Raw genomic sequence first — 21,696 nt, 5'->3', positions numbered from 1 at the left:
GCAGGACACACGGGAGATGTGCGTTCAGTCCCCGGGTTGAGAAGATCCCCTGGAGAAAGAAATGCATCCCACTCCAGTATTCTTGCCTGGAAACTTCCATGGACAGAGGAGCTTGGCGGGCTGGAGTTCTTGGGGTCATAAAAAGTCGGACAAGACTGAGCAAGCACACATAAGCTTCAAATAAAATACATTCTATTACCTACCTCGAGGAAACACTTCCATAATTACCATAGTTTGTAAATGGGTAAAGCTGTGGTTATTACTGGGCTAAAACTTGACAAAATGTCAAAAGACTAAACTTTTTATTGCACTTGTCTGAGTGTACAAGTGATGGGCTGGCAATGCTTGGTTGAGTAATAAATGTATACCTAATTATACATTATTCATAAATGACTACACGTTCTTTCAGTAAAATTTGCTTTTCTTGTATTTGTCCAGGAAAATCACCAATTATGTGGTTATAATAGAGACTTTCATAGCTATAAATGTAGTATAAACTTTAAAAAAAGCCCCGTGTTTCATTGTGTTGTATACCTGAAACATAGAATACTATCAATTTGACAGTCATGCCAAATTAGACAACATTCCCTGAGTTGTTGTAGTTGTTAGTTTTTTATTAACTTCAGTCTGGAGAAACTTCATAAGGCTGGAAATTATTCTCTAAGCATTACTTGGATTCAGAATGAAAGCACAAATTTTATGTATCATGTGCAAGCAAATTAATGGGATGGCATATGATACATTACCACCATCACACAAAAAAATAACAAATGTTTTCATTTCATGATATAAACTGCTATCCCTTATATCTTGAAAACTTCTTAAAGCACTATCTCAATCTATAAAATACCATTTCTTAAACATTTTAATGCCAGAACTCCTTTACACTCTTAAAAATTATTGAGGGTTCCAAAGAGCTCTTGTTTGTGTAAAGTGAAGCTATTGACAATTGCCATATCGGAAATTAAACTGATAACTTTTAAAACACGACACACTAGCGCGTGTTCTCTTAGCTGTCAGAGTGGTGATGACATCCACACCAAGCAGTCTCTGAGAAACACTGTACACTCACAAGAGAATTAACATGAGAAGAGGAAATGATGTCTAAGTTTTGTGGGATCTCAATTCCCTGAGCAGGCATTGAACCCAGACCCTCGGCAGTGAGAGCACGGAGTCCTAACCTAACCACCGGCCCATCAGAGAATTCTTGTCTTTGGGCCACATTTTGAGAATTGCTTCGGGGTAGAACAATGTAAAGAGATGGTATCACGCTCCCTCCACATTACGCCTGATCTACGAATATACAAATAAGAGTTTTAAGAATTAGTCTTACAAAAGATTCCTCAACTGCTTTATTCAACTTGTATGAATACTGCACTAATTCAAGAATCTGTGCAGAGTCACAGACTGGAATGTGAAGAGAAGCAAGAAGGCGGACCTGCTTCTGTCAATGCGTGCCTTGTTGTGTGCAAAACTCAGAAATGCCTCTCGCGCTCTCAGAGGTTTCGTTTCCTCTTCTGTGGCATGGGGACCAGATTTGTCCGTGCTTCTGCTTCAGTTCTGGACACTCTTTGAAGGCAAGTCCTGCCCGAGCCCCCATGGTGTCCCCAGCGCAGTGCCTGGCCCAGAGCAGATGCTCACTCAGCATCCCCAAGGCGACCACTCGCCTCACGGCTGTGCCGACCAAGACTGCTGTTCCGTGCTCTTTCGATAAGGCAGGTTAACTCTGTGAGCTGGGATGACGTTTCTCCTGAAGTAGAAGTTCCACCAGTTCCAACGGGCAACTTGTTAACTGCTGAGGGCTCACTTTCACGATCTATAAAAGGGAGTAACAACACCAGTAACTACCTTGTGGGGGAGAGGTGTCAGTGGGATTATCTACCTAGAGCACTTAGCACCTGACACATAGGAAGCTTTCGATACTTCTTTATTCACTCTGGGGACTTCCCTGGTGGCCCAGCGATTAAGAATCTGCCTTCCAATGCAGGGAACGTGAGTTTGATCCCTGGTCAGAGAACTAATATCACACATGTCTTGAGGCAACTAAGCCTGTGCACCTCAGCTGGAGAAAGCCCACAGGCCACAAACAAGACCCAATGCAGCCAAAATAAATATGTAAATAAATGTTTAACTCTACCAGGCAGGCAATTTCAATATGGGCAGATAGCCTTATTATATTGAATAAATCAGCTCCTAGCTTTGAGAGGCCAAGGATTGTGTCTCAGATAAATTCTAGAACTGCCCTCTGGACCTAACACACAGCAGGTGCTCACCCAAAAAGTGAATGAATGAACGAAGGGATGAAACCATGAACTGTCGTTCTTTCCAGTGGCTGAAGGGCTAGACCTTCTGTCCACTGGCAATGTGGAACCGCCTAGCTCCTTCAGCTGGTGAACACTGAGAATCAGATCCAATGCCTTTATCTCCCACCCCCACCCTTCACTCTGCCCTCTTGTTGAAAGTAAAAGGTGAATCGCTTTTGAGTCATTAGTTCACCCGTTGATGTTACCTTCTGCTGCCCCTGCATTCCCTGGATTCTCCCATGAATAATCAGAAAATTGGCAAAATAGAATTTTTCTCTCTACTATTTAATGACAATTAATGTTTATCCTTATTCTTTTAAATAAGTAATACATGTTTATCATAGGAAAATATTTTTTAAACAGAAAACACAAGACTAAGAAAGCCACCAAGCAGGTAACTACCATTAACATTTTAGCCTATCTCCACTCATATGTAAAGAGGAGGGTTATGAGTAACTTTTTCAAAAGCAAAATCAAGTTCTTATCATAAGAGTGTTTTTTTTTCTTTCACTTAAAGTATCTTGAACATCTTCCACGTGACATCCTCTCCCACAACCGCACAGACGCTCTTGCTGTACGTGCGTGTGGCTTCCATCTGCTTTCCGTTGTCGGTAACCCTGCAGTCCTCATTCGCTGCTTACTGTGCATGCGCCTTGTGGACACGTGCAAGTTTGCTGTAAATGAAATGAATGCACCTTCAGTGTTTGGTAGGATGGTGACCGTTAATGGAGACTGCTTCGTATTCAGTCTCCTAATTGCCAGTCTGGTCTCCCCAGAACTCTTCATGGCTCCTCCTTGTCCTGCATCTGGTCTAACCTGGCGTTCAGGCACTCTGCAGGTCTGTGCTGGTCACCCTGGACACTGGCTACCTCACCCTACCCTTTTTCGCTCATGGGTCCCCCAGCCTGTGACAGCCTCCAGGGAAGAGTCTGGGGAACGCTTTTTCTTCTTTTTAAAAATACTTGTTTCCACACTTACTATGATAAGCATAAACTACTTTTTAAATTGACATGCAATTCATATAACACAAAATTCATCCTTCAAAACAGTGTACAATTCAGTGGGTTTTAGTATATTTACAAGGCTGTACCACCGTCGAGCTGCGTTTTAAGTTACCTCAGTCGTGTCTGACTCTGTGCGACCCTATGGATTGTAGCCTGCCAGGTTCCTCTGTCTATGGAATTCTCCAGGCAAGAATACTAGAGCGGATTGCCATGCCCTCCTCCAGGGGATCTTCCCAATCCAGGGATCGAACTCAGGTCTCCTACAGTGCAGGCAGATTCTTTACCATCTAAGCCACTAGGAAAGCCCTGCTACCATCATCACCATCTAATTCCTGAACAATTTCATCAGCCCCAAAATTCCATACCCGTTAGCAGTCACTCCTCATTCTCCCGCTCCCTGGCCCCTGGTAACCACAATCTACTTACTATCTCTGTGGACTTGCCTAGTCAGGATATTTCATATACTGAAATATATGAAAGGATATTTCATACACTGATTCCATATATGGAATCATACAATGGGTGTCCTTTTGCAACTGCCTTATTTCACTTAGTATCTTGACTTTGAGTTTCATCCATGTTGTAGCATGTGTCAGAATTTCTTTTTAAGTCTGAATAATATTTCACTGTATGGGTAGACCACACTGTGTTTATCAGTTCTCTGTCGATGGACACTTTGGCCGTTTCCAGCTATTGGCTATTGTGAATAAGGTTGCTATGAATGCTGGTGTATAATTCCTGTTTGAGTCATTGTTTCACATTCTTTTGGATATGGAGTGAGATTGTTGGATCATGTGGCAATTCCATATTTAATGTTTTTGAGAACACCACACTGCTTTCTACAGCAACTGCAACAATTTACCTTCCCCCTGGCTACATATGAGGGGGATCTCAATTTCTTCACGTCACTCTCAACATTTGTTGTTGTCTGTGTTTTTCATTATAGTCATTCCAGTGGGTGTGAAGTAGCATCCTATTATGGTTTAATTTGCATTTTCCTGATGCTGAGCACCTTTTCAAATGCTTTTGCCAATTCTCTGTATGTTTATAGAGAAGTACCTCTTCTCTCTCTTTCTCCATATTTTTAGGAAAACATCTCTTCAAAGCCTTTTCCCATTTTTAAATTGGGTTGTCTTTTTATTGTTGAGTTCCAAGTACTCTTTATATACGTTGGATACCAGATGTTTATCAGATACATGATTTGCAAATATTGTCTCCCATCATAGCAGTTGTTTTTCTGGTTTCTTGATAATGTCTTCCGAAGCACAAAAGGTTTTAATTTTGATGACATCTAATTTGTTATTATTATTTTTTTGGTTGCTTGTGCCTTATATGTCACATCTAAGAAACCATCATCTAATCCAAAGTCAAAGAGGCTTACCTCTATGTTTTACTCTGACAGCTTTATAGTTTACCTCTTACATTTAGGCCTTTGATCATTTTTACTTAATCTTAGTATAGGGCTCCAAATTCATTCGTTTGCATGTAGCTACTCAGTCGTCCCGGGGCTTTCCCTGTGGCTCAGTGATAAAGAATTTGCCTGCAATGCAGGAGTCACAGGGGACAGGAGCTCGATCCTTGGGTTGGGAAGATCCCCTGGAAGAGGGCATGGCAGTCCACTTCAGTATTGTTGCCTGGAAATCCCATGGGCAGAGGAACCTGGTGGGCTACAGTCCACAGGGTCGCAAAGAGTCGGACACGACTAAGTGACAGTGTGCAGCACGTAACAAAATCTTACATATTCAATTCATTCCAAAAGCCACTTCATTCAGGGAACTTTTCCCAGACCCTTGGTTCAAGATCTGCCTACCTCTGAACATTTCCTTTAGTACTTGTCTTACAGCACCTTGTACTCTTGTGAGGTTTCTGGGATCACTAATCTTACTGGAAGAAGAGCTCATCAAAGGCAGGAGTTATGTCTGAAAACATTCCTCACACCCCCCAGCATGGAGCTGACGACTGTGGTAGGGCTGAGTACATGCTAAATGAATGAATGAATAAGCACCTAAATAAATGAATGCTATTGAGTCACTCATATAGTTCATATTCTGATCAGAACCTGGGCAAACATCCTTACCAAAGAATGGCTTAGGAAATACATTCATTAAATTCATAGTTACACCTCTATTGACAAGTATAGTCATGTGTTGTTTCACCTGAGGTTTCCTTAATTCATTATAGTCATTATAAGGCTTATCAACAGGAGAAAAATGTACCTGAATTAGAGGAGGAATTATGTGTGAATTGCACACTTAGGCATTTCACAAGCCAGGCCCAATCTCAATCAATACTATAGTACAATGACAGGCCTTATCAAAGCATCAGACCTTGCTTAAACTAAAAGATCATTAGCCTTTGAATTAGCACTCCAAACAGCTATCTTAATTAATCTGTTAGTGATTTTCTTTGTTTAGAGGGATTAGCCCTAATCAATTCTAATATATGCTCCCAGAGCTAAATACGCACATTTGAACCTTAGACAGTCCAGCGGAGATCTGGGGTTGAGTCCCTGCTCTCGGTCAAGGCATGAAGACGGCACACACATGACACTTCTGAGTCAGGGGACCAGTGCTGGGTCACACAGTAGGCCTGGAACAGCCGGGCAGGAGCCATTCTGCCTGGGAGGCATCAAGCCACCTTAGACCTTTGAACTGAGCCTGGAATACTGCCTAGGATTCTGTCAGGTAGAGACGTGGACTAAAGGATTTCAGGAGGGTGGGAAAGGTGTTCCAGGCGGATGGAACAGCTGGAGCAAAGGTGTGTTCACAGGCACACGTTGCACCGACACACACACGTGTGCTCAGACGCATCCTTCTCCCAAGAACTGGGCCCATCAGAAATGGTCTGGAAGATGTCAGTGTGCCCACCTGAGTCAACCCACAGCCCAGAATCGCGCCAGGCTCTGGGCTCCAGTTGGCCTCTCCTCCAGAGAGCGTTGAACGTCTGCCATCCCCGGCCTTCCTTCGCTTCCTTCTCCCTCTGTGTCACCAGGCTGGACGCTCTCCTCTGGGTCCTTACTGAGGACTCTGGCACTAATCCCTGAAGGCCCAGCAGGAACTAGGCTAGAGGTTCTTGGTTACATGATGAAGCTTGATAGTTACAAGATGCAGAAACTTTTCCACCTGCCCCTGCTGGGGCCTTAAGCCACCTGGTTGAGCCATGGGAGCAGGGAGAGTCTCCGCAGGGCTGTGGACTGCTGAGGGCGTGTAGCTTTGTGTTTCTAAGCACAATATTTAAAAGTGCTTAGAAACAGCCCCAATGTGCTTTCTTTCATCAGTCAATGACAAATACTTACTGATCTCATACCTTTTAAATTTCGTAATTGATATATTACCAGCATGTATTAAGATGCAAGGCATTAGTGTACAGCCTGATGCGTTTTCACTGACTGAACACACCCATGTAACCAGAATCTAGATCAAAAGACAGAATGTGACCAGCACCCTAGAATGCCTGTTCCCCTCCCAGTGACCACCTCCCTCAAGGATAACCAGCGTCCTGGCTGGTGACAGCAGAGATCAGTTTTGTCTGATTTCGTACTTTGGAATCATAGAGTGTGGACTCTCTTGGCACTTCCACTTGAACAAACAGATTAGTCAAAGATCTGAAGAGATGGGGCTTCCTTGGCGGTGCAGTGGACAAGAGTCTGCCTGTCAGTGCAGGGGACATGGGTTCAACCTCTGGTTCAGGAAGATCCCACATGTTGAGGGGCAACTAAGCCCATGCAACAGGAACTACTGAGCCTGCATGCCTAGAGCCTGTGCTCACAACATGAGAAGCCAGTACACCACAACAAAGAGTAGCCCACATGCAGCAACCAAGACCCAGCACAACCAAAAAAACAAATGAATGAAAATATTAAAGATATGTTTAAAGGGATTAAAAAGATATTAAAGATATCACAAAAGAATAAAATTTTGAGGGGGAAAAAAAAGATCTGAAAAGAGAAAGCAAGAAGTTTGTTTGAAAGACTGGTCCTCCTGAGCAATAGAGAGTAAATCTCATGTGTGGGGGTCTCAGCAGTCCATCCGAAGGTGAGAAGGGTAGGTGGCCTGGTCGAGGAGTCAGGGACATGCGTTCAGATTTGACATCCATTCACAGCTTGCTGTGCAACCTTGCAAAGCCTTTTCCTTTCTGAACCTCAGTTGGATCCTCTGCAGGGTTGAAAGGCAGTTCCCTGCCTTTACCCACCAACCTCGCCTTCTGTTATCTATCCCCACACCCACCACTGCCATGGAGAACATGCTTTGGGAAATGTGGCTGACTGAGTAGACCACATGTAAGTAATGATTAATTTGTTTCCCCATTTCTTGTTAATAGAAGACCTATGGAGCAGACTCAGATCTACCGCAGATAGCAAGTGTGCCAACCAGGGTTGGTAGAATTCCAGAAAAAAGCAGAGGCTCTTTATGGCTGAGCTACTTGATCACAGTCTCAGGTCAGGGAAATATTCAGAACCCATTGAATTAGAGCAAATTACTTGAGAAACCCACATCCCAGCCTTCATGTGACCTGGGTCCAGGAACCACTGACAAGACAGGCAGTCCCTAACTTCCCTTCCAGCTCTGATAAGCCCAGGGTCTGGGCTTCCCCCTGGAATGACTGCAGAGCTGTGGAGGGTGGACCAGTCCCCTGAGGAGGCTTCCTTCTCAACCTGCCCTCAGCCCCCAACCTTTACTGTGCCCTTCACTCCAGCAGACCCCTGCCCAGCCCAGTACTGGACAAGTCCTCCCAGGCCCACGGTTGTCTCATGTTGCTCTGGGAGAGGGCGGCTATTTGGAAACTGTTGATGGAACTTGTATTCCTGGAGCACTGTGAAAACTGAAACTGCCCTCTGCAACTCCCGGCAGCCCCTGACCCGGCGGAGAGAACCTAGTGTTGTCTTTAGGAACATGGCCTGTGGCCTCCTTCAGTGTCAGCCACCTCCTCCAGACCTGGCCACTCAGAGCTTAGGCTCTGGGGCTTCCCTCCCCTCAACGCATCCCCAAGAGCTCTTTATTTTCCAGCTCTACCCCCATTTCTGTCCATGACGAAGGATGGGATGAAGTCCACTGGAGGAAAGAAATTGTGCTTGTGGCTGGGGGGCAGAACAACACCCGGAACAAATCAGAATCCATCTAGAGCTGTGAGCAGGGTGGGGAGGAAAGAATTTGGTCAGAGAGATCCTTGGTGAAGGGGACTCATGCATGGATGTGATGGAGGAAAGGGCAGAGTTACATTGAATGCGGTATGCTGGGGAGGGGCGTTACGTGGCAGATTGGACAGTCTCCATGCAGAGATGGTCTCCACACATGCTTGTATTCTGGGTAGTATGAGAGTACACGGAGTCCCAAAGGGGTCACCTCTAGAGGGATGAAGGAACTAGAAATTCTCCAGGGTGATGAGTTGGGGAAAGGAGAGGAAGGCAACTAGGTAGGGGGTAGGAGTGATATGATGAGAGCTTGGAACCTGATATGAAGACATTCAGAAGCCTTAGTTGGATATTTGGACATGCCTGGGGCAGATAACTAGGTGGCCTATGTAGAACAATCCTTTAATTAATCATTTGTCCCATTTTATTGTCTTTAAGACAAGGTGCTAAGCCTTTGTACCTTGAGGTATAGAGGGAGTTGAGTGGTAAGGCCTAAGATGTCACCTTGGGATAAAGAAGTGCTTACCTGCCAGTCCATCTGGGTAGGCTTCTTGAAAGAGGAGTTATTTCTGAAACAGCCTGATAGATTGTCTGATTACAGGAAACCATCTGAGCATGTGCCTCGGACTGGTGCAGCTCTGGGAAATAAGGGTGGAGAACTGTGACCGCGGCCGTCAGGGAGCTGACACTGTTGTGGAGAAGGCAGACCGTGGAGAACTCAGCCCGGGAAAGATACGGAGCTGGGGAGTGCTCTGATGGGAGTGGGAGAGTGTCCAGAGTCAGTTCTGTCTGAATTGCATTTTGACAGGTGAACAGTTCCCCAAGGGGTGAGCACGCACACACTCAAAAACAGGAAACATCCCATGAGAATCCGATGAAAGTAATGGACCTTCTCTCAGAAACATACATACATGCTCCATGGATCTTGGAGCTGGGAATCCCCAGAAAAGGCCCTGAGGCCAGCTGGAGCATGGCAATGATCAAGATGATTAAGGACACTGATCTCTAGGGGAAAGATGAATCCCAAGAAGATGTACCCCAGGCACAGCCTGCCCTAGGGCAGCAGATGAAAAGGTGTGGGAGGGGGCTGGGCTTCAGCAGGAGTTGGTTCTTTGGGACCAAGCCGTGCGGAGGGTCTGGCCGAGGTATGGCTGTGGGGTGAGGAACTGTAGGGGAGGGTGAACGCCTGAGAGGGTGGTTGGTGGTGTCTCAGCTCATGAAGGTGGGGTCATGGTTAGCACAGCATGGTGTGGAGATCAGAGGCAGTGGTTTCAGAGTCTGGTACACCTTGGTTTGAACCCCGTGGGTGGTTATCACCCCAGATATGGCCTGGAACTCAGCCTTCAACAGTGGTCTCGGGGGGCTGGGAGACGTGGTGAGTCAACAACTCCTGGCAGCTTTCTCAGAGTGGATGTGCTGCCCCTTCCCTATTCTCACCCCTACATGATCCGGACAATATGACTTTCAGGAAGGTTGCCAATGGTATCGTGAAAAGGTTTTCAGATCATTCTGATCCATTCCTGTATCTGTCCTTCTCCTCCAGAAAAACTACCTAGAAAGGTCGCTGAAAACATAACATGATGCACTACCCCTCTGAAATGATAAGACTAGCAGCACGCCAGCCCAGCTCAATCCAACCAAATAGCCTATTCATTCAACATGTCTTTATGGCGCTTCCACACTTTTTTTTTTTTTCATTTTTTAAAAAGTTTTTTTGGAGTACTACCAAATGTTCCAGCAATTCCACTCCTGGGAATATACTTGGAGGAAAACATAATTCAAAAAGATAATACACTCCTGTGTTCATAGCAGCACTATTCACAATAGGCAAAACAAGGAAACAATCTAAATGTCCGTCAACAGACAAAGAAGCTGTGGTGCGTATGCACAATGGAATATTACTCAGCCACTGACAAGAATGAAATAATGCCGTTCGCAGCAACATGATCGAACCTAGAGATTGTCACAGTGAGTGAAGTGAGTCAGAGACAAAGATCACATGAGAAAGCTTGTGCACGCACGCGTGCGTGTGCGCTAAGTTGCTGCAGTCGTGTCTGAGTCTGTACGACCCCATGGACTGTAGCCCACCAGGCTCCTCTGTCCATGGGGATTCTCCAGGCGAGAATACTAGAGCGTATTTCCATGCCCTCTTCCAGGGCTTATTCCCAACCCACGGATCGAACGCATGACTCTTTTATCTCCTGCGTTGGCAGGCAGATTCTTTATCACTAGTGCCGCCTGGGAAGCCCAATATCGCTTACTTGGAATTTAAAAAAAAAGATGCAAATAAACCTATATATAAAACAGAAACTGACTCAGAGAAAACAAACTTACGAACACCAGAGGCGAAGGTGGGAAGAGGTAGTTGCGGATTTGGGGGCTGACATATACACGCCAGGCTTCCTTGGTGGCTCAGATGGTAAAGAATCTGCCTGCAACGCAACAGACCCTGGTTTGATCCCTGGGTTGGGAAGCTCCCCTGGAGAAGAGAATGGCTACCCACGCCAGTGTTCTTGCCTGGAGGATCCCATGGACAGAGGAGGCTGGCAGACACAGTCCAGTTCAGTTCAGTTCAGTTGCTCAGTCGTGTCTGACTCTTTGCGACCCCAGGGACCGCAGCACACCAGGCCTCCCTATCCATCACCAACTCCCAGAGTTTACTCAGACTCACATCCATTGAGTTGGTGATGCCATCCAATCATCTCATCCTCTGTTGTCCCCTTCTCCTCCTGCCCTCAATCCCTCCCAGCATCAGGGTCTTTTCCAATGAGTCAGTTCTTTGCATCAGGTGGCCAAAGTATTGGAGTTTCAGCTTCAGCATCAGTCCTTCCAATGAATATTCAGGACTGATTTCCTTTAGGATTGACTGGTTGGATCTCCTTGCAGTCCAAGGGACTCTCAAGAGTCTTCTCCAACACCACAATTCAAAAGCATCAATTCTTTGCACTCAGCTTTCTCTATAGTCCAACTCTCACATCCATACATGACTACTAGAAAAACCATAGCTTTGACTAGACGGACCTTTGTTGATAAAGTGTTGTCTCTGCTTTTTAATATGCTCTCTAGGTTGGTCATAGCTTTTCTTCCAAGGAGCAAGTATCTTTTAATTTCATGGCTGCAGTCACCATCTGCGGTGATCTTGGAACTCCCAAAAATAAAGTCTGTCACTGTTTCCACTGTTTCCCCATCTATTTGCCATGAAGTGATGGGACCAGATGCCATGATCTTCGTTTTCTGAATGTTGAACTTTAAGCCAACTTTTTCACTCTCCTCTTTCACTTTCATCAAGAGGCTCTTTTGTTCTTCTTTGCTTTCTGCCATAAGGGTGGTGTCATCTGTATACCTGAGGTTATTGATATTTCTCCCAGCAATCTTGATTCCAGCTTGTGCTTCATCCAGTCCAGCATTTCTCTGATATAGTGATGCACTCTGCATATAAGTTAAATAAGCAGGGTGACAATGTACAGCCTTGAGGCACTCCTTTCTTGATTTGGAACCAGTTTGTTGTTCCATGTCCAATTCCAAAATGTTGCTTCTTGACCTGCATACAGAATTCTCAAGAGGCAAGTCAGGTGGTCTCGTATTCCCATCTCTTTCAGAATTTTCCAGAGTTTGTTGTGATCCACACAGTCAAAGGCTTTGGCATAGTCAATAAAGCAGAAATAGATGTCTTTCTAGAACTCTCTTGCTTTGTCAATGATTCAGTGGATGTTGGCAATTTGATCTCTGGTTCCTCTGCCTTTTCTAAAACCAGCTTGAACATCTGGAAGTTCATGGTTCATGTACTGTTGAAGCCTGGGCTCGAGAATTTTGAGCATTACTTTACTAGCCTGTGAGATGAGTGCATTTGTGCTGTAATTTGAGCATTCTTTTGCATTGCCTTTCTTTGGGATTGGAATGAAAACTGCCCTTTTCCAGTCCTGTGGCCACAGCTGAGTTTTCCAAATTTGCTGGCATATTGAGTGCAGCACTTTCACAGCATCATCTTTCAGGATTTGAAATAGCTCAACTGGAATTCCATCACCTCCACTGGCTTTGTTCATAGTGATGCTTCCTAAGGCCTACTTGACTTCACATTCCAGGATGTCTGGCTCTAGGTGAGTGATCACAGCATGATTATCTGGGTCATGAAGATCTTTTTTGTATAGTTCTTCTGTGTATTCTTGTCACCTCTTCTCAACATCTTCTGCTTCTGTTAGGTCCATACCATTTCTGTCCTTTATTGAGCCCATCTTTGCATGAAATGTTCCCTTGGTATCTCTTATTTTCTTGAAAAGATCTCTAGTCTTTCCCATTCTATTGTTTTCCTCTATTTTTTTGCACTAATCACTGAGGAAGGCTTTCTTATCTCTTCTTGCTATTCTTTGGAAGTCTGCGTTCAGATAGGTATATTTTTCCTTTTCTCCTTTGCCTTTCACTTCTCTTCTTTTCTCAGCTATTTGCAAGGCCTCCTCAGGCAACCATTTTGCCTTTTTGCATTTCTTTTTCATGGGGATGGTCTTGATCACTGTCTCCTGTACAATGTCACAAACCTCCATCCATAGTTCTTTAGGCACTCTATCAGATCTAATCCCTCGAATCTATTTGTCACTTCCACTGTATAATTGTAAGGGACTTGATTTAGGTCATACCTGAATGGCCTAGTGGTTTTCCCTACTCTCTTCAATTTAAGTCTGAATTTGGCAATAATGAGTTCATGATCTGAGCCACAGTCAGCTCCCGGTCTTGTTTTTGCTGACTGTATAGAGCTTCTCCATCTTTGGCTGCAAAGAATATAATCAATTTGATTTCGGTACTGACCATCTGGTGATTCTCCATGTGTAGGGTCTTCTCTTGTGTTTCTTGGAGAGGGTGTTTGCTATGACCAGACACAGTCCATGGGATCGCAGAGCTGGACATGACTGAGCAACTTAACACTATGTACATGTTACTATATTTAAAATGGATAACTAACAAGGACCTCCTGTACAGAACAAGAACTCTACCCAATATTACTCTACAACTTAAATGGGAAAAGAATCTGAAAAAGGATGTATACAAGAAAATGTGTAACTGAACCATTTTGCTGTAGACCTGAAACTAAGATGACATTGTGAGTCAACTATACCCCAATATAAAAGAAAAAAGGAAGGAACCAACTAGCCTATTCATTCCATGTGTGTTTAGTGAGCTTCCATACTGGGCCAGGCCCTGGGCCAGGTGTTGGAGACGCAGGACCCAGCTCTTGTACCATCTATGGGAAGCAAGGCAGGCCAGAGCAGAGACAACACCATGTTGTGACAGCTCTGCGATAAGGAAAGTCTGGAGTACTCTAGGAACGCCCAGGAGGGGCAGTCTTGGGTCATCGGGAAAGGCGTCTTGGAGGAAGAGTAGGCTGGGGCCAGAAGCCAGCCAGGAGGGTGGAGAAGGTCTCCCAGGAGGAAGAAGCCACCTGCGCACAGCCTAGAGGCAAGAGGTGTTCAAGGAAGTGCAAGTGCTCCCAAGTGTGGCTGTGGGGTGAGAGAGCAGGCCAGAGCCACCAGGGGTTTGGGGTTGACCCTACAGTTCTCCTGGGGAACTGATGGGCCTGGAGAGGGAGAGGACCCTGGGGCAGAGGGGAGATCTCTTATCCGCTCTGGGGATTTCCACAAGAGACGCTGAAGGCCTGAATGAAGAGTGTCTATGGGCCAGAGATGAGGGGCTAGAGTCCACAGAAATGCGCCCTCCCCAAGCAGCTGACCCCTCCTGAGAGGCACGCGTTGCCCCACGCCTGCCCCCATGCAGCACGGGGCTTAGAGGGCATTGTTCTGGAAACCTTGTGTCCAGCCTTGCCGTTCGAGCTATGGGTCCATGTGATCTCCAGCCTTCCCTCGCTCCCTCTTCAGCCTTCCCAGAATCCTCTGACAAGCCTTCCTATTTCCTCAGCATTGTCATCATCCCTTCCACCTCTGGAAGCCCAGCTTCTCTCTCCTGTGAGGACGTCCATATCTGTTCTGGTCGTGAAGCTATTCAGTTCCAAAGGCCTTCCCCATTTCCATCAGTCCCTACCACAGCCACACCCTGGAGCCTGTCTTTGCTAAAACACTCGCACTCCTCAAAGCTTGAACTGAATGGACCACTTGCTGCCTATGGCCCTCTGTGCTTCTGATGGCTCCTTCTTGACTGCCTGGCCCAGGGCCTCACCCCAGCTGCCTGTTGCACCCAATGGGCACCCGCTGGGCTGGTGGAGCTGGCTGCCACCCTGGGCTGCCGCACCCACTGGAAACAGTGGGTCACCCTGGAGACCGGGGCCTCTTGCCTCAGAGAGGCCCTGACCACTGCCCGCACCAGCCCTGTCTTCTTTCCACTGCAGCTCTTTCAAACCCGCTCCATCTCCCCCAGGCTCCTGATTCAGACCTTCCCCCTCTTTCACAAAGAAAGCAAAGACCCCAAGATGGGAGTCCCCTTGATTTCTTGCCATCCCAGCTTCACGCAGCAACATCACGCAGACTGCACCTTACTCCCTTCTCCTGACTCGGACCACCCTGGGGCTTTGGGCGCAGCCCTTCCCTCCTCTTTGGGCGCGGAGGTCCCTGTCATCCCCTTCCTTGTCCCTCTCTCCAGTTGTGCATCTTCCCCCAACTCTTCCCATAATCATGGAGACCCCCTCTGCCCTCCCCTCCTGCCTCACCTCCCCTTCAGTCTTCCCACTGCCTCTGCCACTGCCCTTCTTCCAGAACCTTTCCTAAACCATCCCAGAAGCACCTCAATATCAAAACATCGCATCCCATCTCATTTCTCCCCAATCTGCTTCTCCTTGGTTCTCCGCATCTTGGGAAAGGGCAGCAGGGTGCAAGTACACACCCCAAGTCACTCTGTACACCTCCCTCCCTCACGCCCTCATTCCAGCACCCACCAAGTCCCCTTGGGGCTTCTTTTTAATATTTCCAGAATTCATCATTCTGCAATGATGTGCCAGGCTCCTACCTTGCAAGGGTTTGGCACATTATTCATTCAGGAATTTGTTCAATATGCATTTTTTGGAAAGCCCATCCTGTGCAGTATTGACTTGACTCACATTTGCGCTTCCAACTCAGGCAGTTGTTCCACTTGGCACCTGACCTCTCTCATCCCAGTGCTAGTAATTGGTCTGAACTTCACCCTTGTTGACTGACTCTGTCTCAGCTCCTGGGCTGCCTGGGAGTTTGACTCCTCCTCCTCATCCCGCCACCCTGTCACGTGGCAATTAGGATGAGGCGTCATGGTGGCTATGAAGGCTCGGCAGTGGCAGTGTTGGGGAAACCATCTGAGATGGGGTTGCTGGAGATAGTGACTCTACTAGAATTCACTTAGGGGTATGTATTCATTTGTGCACTCAGTCAAGATTTATTGAGCATCTACAGTGGACCAGGCACTGAACTAGGCCCTAGGGATGCAGCCAGGCCCCCAAACACACAGGTTCTCCCCTCTCTCCAGGAACTAGCAGTTTGGTGAGGGAGACATTCATCAGATAAATGGCATGAGTATGACCAGGACAAGCGCTTCATCAGGGTGGGACACAGTTCTCAAGTATGTAATGGCAGGGCTTGGTCCTCTCTAAGGAAGTGATGGTGAAGCTGAGATCTGAAGGATATAGACGTGTTAACTAGAAGAAGAGGAAAGGGAGCAGCCCAAGTAGAAGGACCAGCATGTGCAAACGCCCTGGGGGAACACAGAGGCAATGCATGGGATAGGAAGCCCTGCACAGAAGACATTATGGTTTGTTTAATCATAAAACAACGTAACACAAAATGCACCATTCGACTGTCTCAGATGTACAACTGAACAGCGTTTAGTAAATCCACGATGTTGTGTAACCACCACCACTCTTGTCCCAGAACATTTCATCACCCCAAAAGGAAACCCTGTACCCATTAAGCAGCCACTCCCCGTTCTTCTTTCCCCCAACCCTACAACCTGGGAACCACTCATCCACTTTCTGTCTCTCTGGATTTGCCTACTCTCAACATTTCTTACAGATGGAGTGACGTAGTCTGTGGCCTTTTGGGCCTGCCTTCTCTCACTCAGTGTACAGTGTACGGGGTTCATCCATGTCGCAGCATGTGTGAGCACTTCATTCCTTGCTATGGCTGAATCATATTCTATTGTATGGATATGCATTTTGTCTATCCATTCATTTCTTGATGACCATTTGGGTTGTTTCCACCTTTTGGCTATTGTGGATCATATTGCTATGAACATGTGCGTACAAGTTTGTGTTTGAACATCTGACTTCAGCTCCTTTGGGTCCATAACCAAGAGTAGAACTTTGGGTCATATAGCAAATCTGTGTTTAACTTTTTGAGGAACAACACACACTTTTTATTACATTCATCTGACATGACTTAAATTCAAGCTATGTTGGTAAGACAGGGGTGATAGTGATATGGGAGAGTAAACGCTGTTATTTTCCAGTTCTGACAACTTCTTTTCATCTCTTTTCAGGTTGTTTGAAGTGGAGGTGAATAGGCGGAGAGGCACTATCTCACTAACTGCCTACTCAGGCAGTCTTGCCAGGTCAAGGATCTCCATCTGTTTTTTTCCCTGACGTACCTCAAAGCCTAAAACAGTGCTTGGCACATGACTGGTGCTCAATAACTATTTGTTGCATGAATAAATAAATACAATGAACTCCTTCAAGGGCTCTAAAATCCCAAGAAAACAGACATTCATCAGCTAGAACCAGGGAGGACAGGCCCATGTTGCCGCCCAAGGTGGGTGGTTGGGTGAGAACAGGACTCTCCAAAGCCACCAACGCTCAGCCCCTAGGGAGACCTTGGCTAGTATTTTTGAACACTCACCATGTCCAGGGACTTTTATACAACTGTTCACCCGGAAGCTTGGAGAGCCTGAGTGGCTTTGGATTCCTACGAGGTAGACCCGGAATCCACCCTGGGCTGCTAGACATCAGGTCTTGTTCCTTTGGTGGGGACAGTGGTCCCTCCATCCCAAGACTGACACTCAGCCCAGAGTAGGCTCGGGGCTGTGGTCAGCTGGAAGGACTTCCAGGCGTCCCTCAGAAGCACCCTGGAGAGTCCTGAGTTCTCTCTTCCCCCAGCTGAGGCCAGAGGGAGGAGGGAAGGACGGCAGCAGAGCGTGCAAATTGGAGGCTGATATTGAATTGCAGCAAAATGAGCAGAGGATTACCTGCCCCACCTGGACCCACCCTGGGCGAATACCAAGGCCCGGGTCAACTCTCACGAGGAGTCTGCAGGCCCAGTACCAGGCGGAATTGTGGCTGGATGAGCAGGGATCATGAGTCAGGTGGCTGGGCCCACAGGCTTGAAGATGTCTTCCTCTCCTGAGCCCTCCCCATCCCTAGGCTGGACATCCTGCATTCAGAGAGGTCTTCTTGAGTTCTGGGGGCAGAGCTGGGGGATCAGAACCAGGCTGAGACGCTATCCCAGGACCCTGCCTTCAGGGAGAACAGGGAGAAGGAAGATGAGGCAAACACCCAGGATTCTGGGGAGTGGGGTGGGAAGCTGCCATGACTGAGTAAGTCTGGGAAGGCTTCCTGGAGGAAGATGAAGGGTGTGGGAGACTGGGTTGGGATGGAGGAAGATTTAAGTTTGAATTATGGCTTAGCTACTTCCTAGCTGTTTGACCTTGAGCAAACAATTCATTCCCCAAACATTTTTAAGAGTGTCTACACCATGCCAGTCACATATTAAGCATTAGGACTACAAGGGTAAATTTGATACAGTTCCTGTCCTCAGAGTTTTAGCCAGGATGCCATGATCCGTGATGTCACCAAGGTGAGACAGCACTCTGGGGAGGGGGCAGCGGAAGTGGCAGCCAGTTTAAGGTCCTTGAACCTCCCTTAGCCTCATCCATACATGAGGTTGGTGCCCACTTGCTCACATGGCCAAGATGACTGGTCGGGAAAAGCCATGTGAGCCTAGCTTGCTGCCTCACACATCAGATGGGCAGGGCCAGCCTCAAGGAGAGGCATGAGGCTGACAGAGGCTTGGGAGGGGCATGAGGGGGTATAGCGCCAGGGTAGGAGGAAGCCGGCCATGATGGTATGTTGGGGGGGAGTGGAGAGGGGCCCTGCCCAGAGCCTGATCAGAGTCCTGCTGGTGAACCAATCACTGGAGCCACAGATGCTGGAGGCAGGCACTGTGCAGCCAGGGTGGCTCAGCTGAGGCTGTGAGTGGGGAGTCAAACAGATTTGGGTGACCTTTGCAAGCAAGGTCATGGGGCATTGCCCATAGCCTTTTCAACTCATTACCACTCCCTGATCTGGTAATGACCCCGGCATAGCCTGACCCTGGCACTCACAGCTCCTGTCTCTCCCTGTAGGGCAGAGACACCAGCTCTCCCAGGTCAGCTGGCACATACTTCCCCCTCTGCCTTCCTGCCCTGCAAGGAGGACTCCCCCTCCCCCAGGGAGGGTGCTGCCAAGGCTCCCTTGGGGCTTCCACGCTGGCTAGCCTTCCCCAGATGTGATGGGACAGGGAGCTAGGGACTGGAAGGAGTTCCGTCACGAGGGGAGCAGTATGTCCTGCTGCTAGCCCGTCTCCCCTTCTGCTAGCACCCACAATGGTTCCCCATTGCCCACCTGTGCAGAAGCTTTATTAACCTTCATGCCGGGCTTCTCCACGCTGTAGAGTTGTAGCATCCGCATTTGTCCACTTGTCTGGCCCTCATCCTGGTGCACAAACTCCTGCCATAGCTTCCCCAGTGTTTGCTCAGCCTTCATTGGATCCTCCAAGAGTCCGGGAACTCACTACTTCACAAGGCAGAGTTGTTATTAGAAAGGTCTCCCTGCCGCAAGTCCCTACTCCTGCCTGATCGTTTGCAAATGAGCACACGCTTGCTTCCAACTCCTATTCCACGCACGAGTGCACAAATGCATGCCTCCCTCTCTCTGCCCAAGCTCTGAGAATCAGCTTCTCTTCTGATCAGGCCCCTGAAGATGGTCATGTGGCTGAAACACAGAGGGTGCTGGGCAGGGTGTAAGTGGGCTGGAGTGCGGGTGAGGGGACCAGAACTGGTGGACTTGCTCATTATCCGCTTGACAAACATTGGCTGAGCACCTGTAACATGCCAGGCCCAGTGCTAGGTGCTGAGTTTATGATTAACGTGTTTGCAGCTAAGTTGCTTCAGTTGTGTCTGACTGTTAGCGACCCCCATGAACTGTAGCCCACCAGGCTTTTCTGTCCATGGAATTCTCCAGGCAAGAGTACTGGAGTGGGTAGCCATCCCTTCCCCAGGAGATCTTCCCGACCCAGGAAACAAAGCCAGGTCTCCTGCACTGCAGGCAGATTCTTTACCATCCGAGCCACCAGGGAATCTCTTACTCACACCTAATTCTCTTCAAAGAGAGCAAGCTTGTTCCCAACCCTTCTTAAACCCACCAACACTCTCTTCCCCACTGAGAAAGGGATTTTAAGCCAGAATCAAAAACAGTGTTTTTCAAACTGAGTGGCAACCTGTTGGTGGGTCATGAAGTCTATTTAGTAGCTGCAACCTTAATGAGTTTTTTAGTGAAACAGAGTAGAGGAATTTAAAACATCACATTGAGGAAATATTGCTTTGTGTAATGTTATAGTTATATCTCTTTTTGTTAAGACAATGTAAATGGGTTAAGATATTAAATGCATTTCTTCCTGCAAGTCTCAATTAAAAGGGTTTGAAAGTCACTGGTCTGGAGTTTGAGGAAAAGCCAGCCGTGAGAAAATGGTGGGGACACACGTCCCAGCCAGAGGGAACAACATGGATCGGGGCCCCAAAGTGGAGGAGTTGGTCTGGCCTTGTCCTGTGGGCGGTGGGAGCTATAGGAGGCTATAGGTGAGGTCTTCTTCATCCCTGCACCCTACTGCATGGGCAGGAGGGAGATAGCCAGAAGCTATCTTTGTCTCCCCAGGAGCCTGAGCCTGTCTCTACCTGGGCCTCAGCTTTCAGGACTGCCTGGCCTTTGGGAACAAAGTCAGCCAACCCGGGGGGCAAAAGTCTGAATTTCTAAATCAGACAGACCCGTACTTATAGCTTATCTTGGCTACTTACCTTTGATCTTAGGCAACATTTCTCTTTTGGCTGCTCTGGGTCTTGGTTGCAGCGCGTGGGTTTTCACCCTTGCTGAGAACAGGGGCTACTCTTCATTGCAGTGAGTGGGCCCCTTACTGCAGTGGCTGCTCTTGCTGCGGAGCACAGGCTCTAGGGCTGAGGCTCGGTAGTTGTGACTCACAGACTTAGTTGCTCCAAGGCATGTGAGATCTTCCTGGATCACGGATCGAATCCTTGACCCTTGCATTGGCAGGCAGATTCTTAACCACTGGGCCACCAGGGAAGTTCACAGGCAACTTTTAAAACCTCTCTGTGCCTCAGTTTCCTCCTGGATTAAATGAGGCCGCTAAGACTCATTCCTAAAAGTCCATGTGAGAATTTAGTTTGAAATCCAGATGCCCCCAGGCTTTCAGCTCTCTAGGTTCTCTCTTCACTTCCACATAGAGTAGGGTTGTCGTATTTAGCAAAGAAAAATACAGGATACCTCGGTTCAATTTCAATTTCATATAATGAGCAAATTTTCAATGTAAGTATGTCCCAAATATTGCGTTGAATCTACTTATGCTAAACAATTTGTTATTTCTCTGAAATTCACATGTACCTGGGTATCCAGTGACTTATCTGGCAACCCTCCATAGAAACACTCACATTCCGTCCCAGAACTCCGTGGACCCAATCCCCAGCAAGGTTTCTGGGGCTTCTGGAGGGGACCAGAGCCCCAGACTCCCACCCCTTCCACCCGCTGCTGCTGGGGGCTCTCTTTTTATTCTGTCCCGCTTCAGCCACTATGGATCTGCCCTGTTCTTTGTTTCTCCTTCCCCAGAGTTCCAGCCACACAGACTGTGGTGTGTGACCTGCTTTTACTGACCTTGATGGGAGAATGGAGGGCACTTGCATCTCCGCTCAGAGCAGGAAACACACCTGTTATCTGCCAGATAGCAGCAGTCCTGAGTTCTGTCACTGTGCTCCCACATGGGGCACCCTTACTGGCCCAGCTCCCCACAGATACCCTCCTCCTACCTCTGTTTTTCCAGACTCTCAGCCACCTCCTTCAAGCCTCCAGCAAACCACATACAAATCCCCGCTTCTTTAGTCTTCAGCATCCTTTAACCTTCTGTCTCACTTTTTCTCTATCTTGATTATTTCACAGGGTGGGTATGAGGTAGAAATTCACTTTCACAGTTAAAAATATCCTTCCCTGGTGGTGAAGTGGTTAGGACTCCATGCTTCTGCAGGGGACCCAGTTCAATCC

General features: G+C 47.4%; 1 long non-coding RNA gene across 1 annotated transcript; it reads right to left on the bottom strand.

The window, feature by feature from the left end:
* Positions 1 to 1,323: 1,323 nt before the first annotated feature.
* On the bottom strand, positions 1,324 to 19,317 carry LOC138438202 (uncharacterized). The gene is made up of 2 exons (XR_011256285.1): positions 18,997 to 19,317; positions 1,324 to 2,977 (listed from the first exon to the last, which is right to left on the bottom strand). It is a non-coding gene; the product is annotated as an uncharacterized lncRNA (long non-coding RNA).
* Positions 19,318 to 21,696: the final 2,379 nt, after the last annotated feature.

This window comes from Ovis canadensis, chromosome 3, assembly GCF_042477335.2.
Source record: "Ovis canadensis isolate MfBH-ARS-UI-01 breed Bighorn chromosome 3, ARS-UI_OviCan_v2, whole genome shotgun sequence".
In the NCBI taxonomy this organism is placed as follows: Eukaryota; Metazoa; Chordata; class Mammalia; order Artiodactyla; family Bovidae; genus Ovis; species Ovis canadensis.
Note: the sequence above shows the minus strand (reverse complement) of the source record. Positions and strands in the feature narration are given on the sequence as shown.